Genomic DNA, 8,314 nt, shown 5'->3' on the forward strand with positions numbered 1-8,314 from the left:
TGGAGCTGAGATTTTGTTTCATTAACCATGGTATGTGGACTTTGGGTTGGAGCTGAGACTTTGTCACTAACCATGGTATGTGGACTTTGGGTTGGAGCTGAGACTTTGTCACTAACCATGGTATGTGGACTTTGGGTTGGAGCTGAGACTTTGTCACTAACCATGGTATGTGGACTTTGGGTTGGAGCTGAGACTTTGACACTAACCATGGTATGTCGACTTTGGGTTGGAGTTGAGACTTTGTCACTAACCATGGTATGTCGACTTTGGGTTGGAGCTGAGATTTTGTTTCATTAACCATGGTATGTCGACTTTGGGTTGGAGCTGAGATTTTGTTTCATTAACCATGGTATGTGGACTTTGGGTTGGAGCTGAGACTTTGTCACTAACCATGGTATGTCGACTTTGGGTTGGAGCTGAGACTTTGTCACTAACCATGGTATGTCGACTTTGGGTTGGAGCTGAGACTTTGTCACTAACCATGGTATGTGGACTTTGGGTTGGAGCTGAGACTTTGTCACTAACCATGGTATGTCGACTTTGGGTTGGAGCTGAGATTTTGTTTCATTAACCATGGTATGTCGACTTTGGGTTGGAGCTGAGATTTTGTTTCATTAACCATGGTATGTGGACTTTGGGTTGGAGCTGAGACTTTGTCACTAACCATGGTATGTCGACTTTGGGTTGGAGCTGAGACTTTGTCACTAACCATGGTATGTCGACTTTGGGTTGGAGCTGAGACTTTGTCACTAACCATGGTATGTCGACTTTGGGTTGGAGCTGAGACTTTGTCACTAACCATGGTATGTCGACTTTGGGTTGGAGCTGAGACTTTGTCACTAACCATGGTATGTGGACTTTGGGTTGGAGCTGAGATTTTGTCACTAACCATGGTATGTCGACTTTGGGTTGGAGCTGAGATTTTGTTTCATTAACCATGGTATGTGGACTTTGGGTTGGAGCTGAGATTTTGTTTCATTAACCATGGTATGTGGACTTTGGGTTGGAGCTGAGACTTTGTCACTAACCATGGTATGTCGACTTTGGGTTGGAGCTGAGACTTTGTCACTAACCATGGTATGTCGACTTTGGGTTGGAGCTGAGATTTTGTCACTAACCATGGTATGTGGACTTTGGGTTGGAGCTGAGACTTTGTCACTAACCATGGTATGTCGACTTTGGGTTGGAGCTGAGACTTTGTCACTAACCATGGTATGTCGACTTTGGGTTGGAGCTGAGACTTTGTCACTAACCATGGTATGTCGACTTTGGGTTGGAGCTGAGACTTTGTCACTAACCATGGTATGTGGACTTTGGGTTGGAGCTGAGACTTTGTCACTAACCATGGTATGTGGACTTTGGGTTGGAGCTGAGACTTTGTCACTAACCATGGTATGTCGACTTTGGGTTGGAGCTGAGACTTTGTCACTAACCATGGTATGTCGACTTTGGGTTGGAGCTGAGACTTTGTCATTAACCATGGTATGTCGACTTTGGGTTGGAGCTGAGACTTTGTCACTAACCATGGTATGTCGACTTTGGGTTGGAGCTGAGACTTTGTCACTAACCATGGTATGTCGACTTTGGGTTGGAGCTGAGACTTTGTCACTAACCATGGTATGTCGACTTTGGGTTGGAGCTGAGACTTTGTCACTAACCATGGTATGTCGACTTTGGGTTGGAGCTGAGACTTTGTCACTAACCATGGTATGTGGACTTTGGGTTGGAGCTGAGACTTTGTCACTAACCATGGTATGTGGACTTTGGGTTGGAGCTGAGACTTTGTCACTAACCATGGTATGTGGACTTTGGGTTGGAGCTGAGACTTTGTCACTAACCATGGTATGTCGACTTTGGGTTGGAGCTGAGACTTTGTCACTAACCATGGTATGTCGACTTTGGGTTGGAGCTGAGACTTTGTCATTAACCATGGTATGTCGACTTTGGGTTGGAGCTGAGACTTTGTCACTAACCATGGTATGTCGACTTTGGGTTGGAGCTGAGATTTTGTCACTAACCATGGTATGTGGACTTTGGGTTGGAGCTGAGATTTTGTCACTAACCATGGTATGTGGACTTTGGGTTGGAGCTGAGACTTTGTCATTAACCATGGTATGTCGACTTTGGGTTGGAGCTGAGATTTTGTCACTAACCATGGTATGTCGACTTTGGGTTGGAGCTGAGATTTTGTCACTAACCATGGTATGTGGACTTTGGGTTGGAGCTGAGATTTTGTTTCACATGTCAGTATTTTTTATTTCCATTATTGATATCTTAGATTTAGAAACTAAACGGCAGTCTTGTCAATCTAGTTCACTCAAATTATCATGCAGTGTTTGTGGTACGTTTTAAAACAAACCTTTAAAATTTTATTTTGAGTGTCAATTTTGCAAATTATTCAAAACGCTTGTGGGGTTTCCCTAAGAAACGTTTTACAAAAATTGTTATAGAGACAATAATTGTTGTTTTCTGATCGTTTACTTTATCATTTTGATACTTTTTTTCATAACGCACACGTTGATCACGTGTGCGAGAGCACTCATCTAACGGATTATGTGAACACCGCAGACTGTGGAAAGTTGTTCCAAATGTCCACCTATCTGTCACAGTGCGACGCACCTAAATGAACCGTTAGTAGCACTAGTGATATTGGGGTTAACTCTAAATATATACATGGAGTGGTTCTAATTTAAACGATCTGCGAAATGTTTACAGAATGAACGACAAAACTGAAATACTTTCCACTGCTGACTTTAGGAATGGTGTTTATTTTATCAAAAAATCGTGGAATAAAACCCGATTTTAAACAAAGTTTGGCTATGAAGATAATATCCTAGTGTGTGAAAGTCTTAATGTTATGCAGGAATTAAAGATTTATGGTCATGTTATTGTTGAGTAAATACATTAGGTTATCTTCATTGGATATATCTAATGGTTCTCTAATGTTGATGTAAAGGATGTGTCATGACAACAGGCATAGCGAGGGAACAGAGCCATTTACAATAATTATAGATATTTACAAGTAACTAGGAAGGTGGATTTCAAACGAAAGTTTGGCTTTATATTATTTAATGTCCTATCAATAACTGTGATTATTTAGGGACGCATTCAAATGACCGGTTATAATGAAAAAAACCCATTATACTTGGCAAAATTATGTCAGAGTTTTGACTTCTCGTAAACCAAACAATTTATCGATGGATAGGTTATACACATACACACAAGATGTACGAAATCTAGAACAAATACAGTTAAGTAAGCCGAAAGTGTCATATTGTTTCTCAGATAAGCCGCCTTTATGTAACGGACATTTTTGTCAGTCGTGAATCTCCAGTTTCTGAACTAGTGTTCAGAAGTTCTACATGCGTGTACTTATAGACATTGGTATTATGAACATTTTATAAAGATAACATTTAGGTAAACATTCGTGATTCGTGATAACATTTACATAAACATTCGTGATTCGTGATACTTACATATACATTTTTGAAAACATTTACGTAAACATTCGTGATTCGTGATACTTACATAAACATTTGTGATAACATTTACGTAAATATTCGTGATTCGTGATTACATTTACGTAAACATTCGTGATAACATTTATGTAAACCGTGATTCGTGATAACATTTTCGTAATTATTTGTGATTTACTTATCGCCAGTTCACAGAAGTTACCTTCAAAATTCCATCCACATTATATCGAATTATCATTTTTTATTTTGTCTTCTTTGAAATAATGGAAAATATTCAGCACAACTAATATGAAAAAACTTTAAAATTTCAGGAACTTTTAAAGTTTCTCTAAAACAAATAGAAAAATCATATTATTTATTGTAAATTGAAGAAAAAATGATATTAGATATAAGATTACTTTTAACATACAAGTTCACGTGACAATGTTTTCAGTAGAACTATCTAAGGTAGGGAAGCGATTCATTGATTTGTTCTGGTGGCTGTATCTGAGCATCGACTTGCGATGTCATCCTTGTTCACTATATGGTAATTTTGTTTTGGATTCCAGGTCATCTGATGTCGATCTGTATTGCTAGTGAAGAGAATTCAAGTAAGATGTGATACTTAGTTTTTTCTCAAGTGTTGAACAATCATTCTGTTTTTTATCATATCCACTAGTAGCCAACAGCCCGGGTAATACAGTGTCCTAAATCCATGAGTGTGTACTGTTACACAATGGTATAAGCAGGGACGTATAATACAGATTGTATCTGTATTATACGTCCCTGGTATAAGTGAAGGTAATTAACAGAATGACAAACACGTGTTTTATTTCGTATTAAAACATTTATTCCTATACTACAACTGTCCATGTTAAAGCTTAGAAACAAATGAAAACATATTTTGTTATCATGATAAAATTTGCAACATACAAGATTATGCATGCCCTGCGATGTTTACTGAAGACTTCGACGCAGCTAACAAGGTCATTATTATAAAATGAAGTGTCGCACGAGGCGTAATATCGCTGCTCCAGTCAGCCACACAATTCACATATACACGCTGATCCACATCTCCCTCTCACTCAACCTGATTAGATACTTTTATTTTTGTCAATACAAACAAAATATACACGAAATAAAATTCTATATGCGTCGTTTTATCGTTTCAATATCGACACTACAGGGACAATGTGATCGCCGAGAACTACGAAGATAGAGCACATCTAAATTCATTGTCCATACGGGACACCTTAGTACACAAACCCTGTGTTATCTAGAAGTTCGAGGAACAGATATGGCAACTTCATGCAGTAATAACCAGGGGACAGATAAAAATAAATTCTCTATGTCGTCTTTGAGCTAACAATTTACTCAAAAGTTCATCGCACAACATCGCTCAACAATGTCTGAAATAAACAGTAAACAATGGACCATTGCTGACGACTTTACTGATGTCATGCGGCGCGGCTACACAGATCTGAACAAGACATGGACGACCATGCACACACACTGGTCAATGGGATCGACCTTAACTCACATTATACAGCCAATAAAATTGACTCTGAAACAGTTCAATGGTCAAATGTGAAATATCTGTACACGGACAGTGAATGTCTTTGATACAAATAAAAGGTTAAACCTTGACACACATTTAAAAGGTCAGTGGATATGACACAGGTCAGGGGTCAACACTGCCTGTGTCTCACATATTTATATCACTATCATCTACATACAGTAATGTAAATGTCATCACAAGGAGCATCCATTGAATCAAATTGGGGAAAAGAAAATATATGATGTGTTTAACACCTTTCGGGAATGGTTGTTTAGGCATGAGTTAAATGAGAGTGACGTCACCGTCCTTCTGGTGACCTTCAACTGATATAACAATGTACAAAACACAGAGAAAATAACGTAATATGTATATTTACAGACCCATTATTTAATGAAACAATAAGCAGAATTACTCATAAAAAAATTATCATACGAAACAACGGTATAACAGGTGACTATAAGCTAGAGCCAGAGTTATCTCCCCAACTTCACATGAGACCTAGACATGTGTACGCTAAATATATAAGCATCACAATCACTGTTATATGTCGCTGTACAAGCAAGAACCAACACACAACAGAGGCTCCTGACCTAATATTTATGTTTGTTGTGTCATAACACCAGAAAATCTTCAGAAATACCTTCAGTCAGGTACAAAACAGCTAAATCTATGACTAACAAAAGACAGTAAATTAACAACACACTAAAATGACCCGTAGTCTGTTATAAGTAACAGCAGTAGAATAGGGGAATTGTCATGTTCATTTCCAGGAAGTGCTTCTTTCAATGGCTGCAACATTTCCTGATTTCACTTATACAACATAAGTAATATGTTTTATAGTTCTCATCTATTCACAAAAATAAACGTGTATATACCCAATATGTTAATAGCAACTGTTATTTTCCTGATCTCAGATATGACATTAGTTTTACCCTATGGCAGTAATTTCCATAACATTTTTGTTACACAGTTTGGAGCTTGAGATCGTATCATGGTCAAGAGTAAATATTCCATCGGCCTTATAAGGTGAACAGGACACTTGTTGAAGATGAAATAACATATTGGTTTGGTTAAAATTTCTCTTTATCTAATCAAGTTTCCACTAATTAAAGAACGATGGTTTCATTCTATCTCTCCTTTGGCCCAGTTTTACCCATTACAAATAGCAAAATCAAAACTTTTTTAAAGAAATAAAGCATTTTCAACAAAAAGATGTCTAAACTTAATCAGATGAATAAAAAATGAAACTGAGACTTGATGAAGACCCGATGTATAAACTGTCTGCTATAGATTTCATTATTTGTACTCAGTGATATAATCTACCACACCTGCTATAGTTTTCCTTATTCCTAGGCAGTGATATAATCTACCACACCTGGTTTAGTTTTCCGTATTCCTAATCAGTGATTGTATAACCTAATACAGTCCAAAACAACAGACATCTATTTCTTTCTTATCATCCTCTTCAAATTTCTTACAAGTCTATCCTGAAGCTTAACAGGCTAGACACTGCAGATGCATGTAGGTTATACATAACAAGAAATGCTTTCAAACACATAAATTAACCAATGCATGCAAGTTTTAATCAAACACTATTCATTGAACACCCCTATCTATGCATAACGCATACTTCTGAACAGACTGATGGAAGGAAAGTTTTGGAGTATTTACCATAAAACACCAAAATATTCAAGCAAAAATTAAAGACATTAAAAAATATCTGGTTAGACTGCACCCTGTAGACTAACCAGAAGCAAGCATGGTCAAACTGATGGTTTAATGTGTTTATGTCCACAATAAAAAGACAGTATTAATATTCATAAGAAATAATCAACTGATATACACAACAAAATAATCTATGGTCCCTCACAATCTGAAAAACTGAAATTATTTACACATAATAACACATGTTTACCATATTCATCCTGCAATAAGCCCACTGGGTCTTTTACTTAGAGTTCAGGTCTGGGCTTAATTCAGGATGATGAAATAGTATTGTTTATAATGAAGAACATTAAACATGGATGGGCTTATCACCAGACATTGGCTTATCCCCGCATAATTATGGTATGTCACTTTCATGCTCTGATCTTATGGTATTTACAATGTCAATGTTTGTAGAAGTTGAACATAAAAATTTGATTAAGATTAAAAGATTAAAAAAAAAAAAAAATGGGAACACATGTTTTTCATTTGAATAGGATTCATACTGTGTGTAATTTGGCAAGTAAGGGTTCTCTGTCTTAGTATGACATTATAACATATAAGATCAATTGCAAGCCAGCAATGTCACATCATGAACACGAAGCAATGAAAACTTGAAGTACCATGACATATCTAGAAAACCAAAGATGTCCTTTGAACACATCAACTTTATTTTAATCTTATGCAGAGACAGGACTTTCCGTCCTACTTTGTACTCTTTAGATCATTGCTTGGTCAACTTTTTAAAGACCGTTATCAGTAGGCACACACAACTATGCACCTGTTGCCTCTTGGAGGAAGGCACACTCAGCTGACCAATTTTAAAGGACTGTTCAATTTCCATCTATTAAAGAGAGATATATCTCAAACGTTTTAAAAGTAAATGTAGCCACAATTCCCAGATAACATTGGGTCGAGCAATACAAAATAATATTAACAGTTTGCAGGCATCATTTTCAGGAAATGAATTACCTTACCAAAATGTCACAAGTTCTGCATTGTTATAACTTTGAAATACTGTGTATGTACTTAATTTTGCGCAATCAAATGTTTAGAGTATTATTACTTTTTTGGCAATTTAGCGCAATTAATGGAATAGCACATCTACACTGATTGCTATGTTAATACTATGTATAAACTGCAATTAGCACAATCATATTTAAAGCAAGATGATCGAGCAAAACAGAGCTTATATAAGATCACTGCTAAAACAGGTACTTCTACAGTAGGATTAATGATTGGATGTTTGACCCCATCTTTTACAGTAGGATTGATAATTTGATGTTGGCCCCATTTTCTAGTTTGGAATATTTGATGGCTAATATCTTAAAATGACCCTCAACATTTACATGTCATTGACTTTTAAAGATTAAAATATCTTTCTGTTCCAGTTCCTGAAATTTATTCATTGGATTAATATAACAGGTTGAGTCTAATGTAAGGAGAGATGACAAGATTAGCTGGTCTGTGTGACCTACATAATATTTCATCTGGGTCACATCATCTATACAAAATATAGGACCCTAACCTCTCACATCACTCTAACCTATGACATTTTTCCAATTCAAATTGATCTTAGTTTCATAGATAATCAGTG

The sequence above is a fragment of the Ylistrum balloti genome, unplaced genomic scaffold (genome assembly GCF_031769215.1).
Source record: "Ylistrum balloti isolate Yb309-2 unplaced genomic scaffold, AGI_CSIRO_Ybal_v1 Utg370840, whole genome shotgun sequence".
Classification (NCBI taxonomy): Eukaryota; Metazoa; Mollusca; class Bivalvia; order Pectinida; family Pectinidae; genus Ylistrum; species Ylistrum balloti.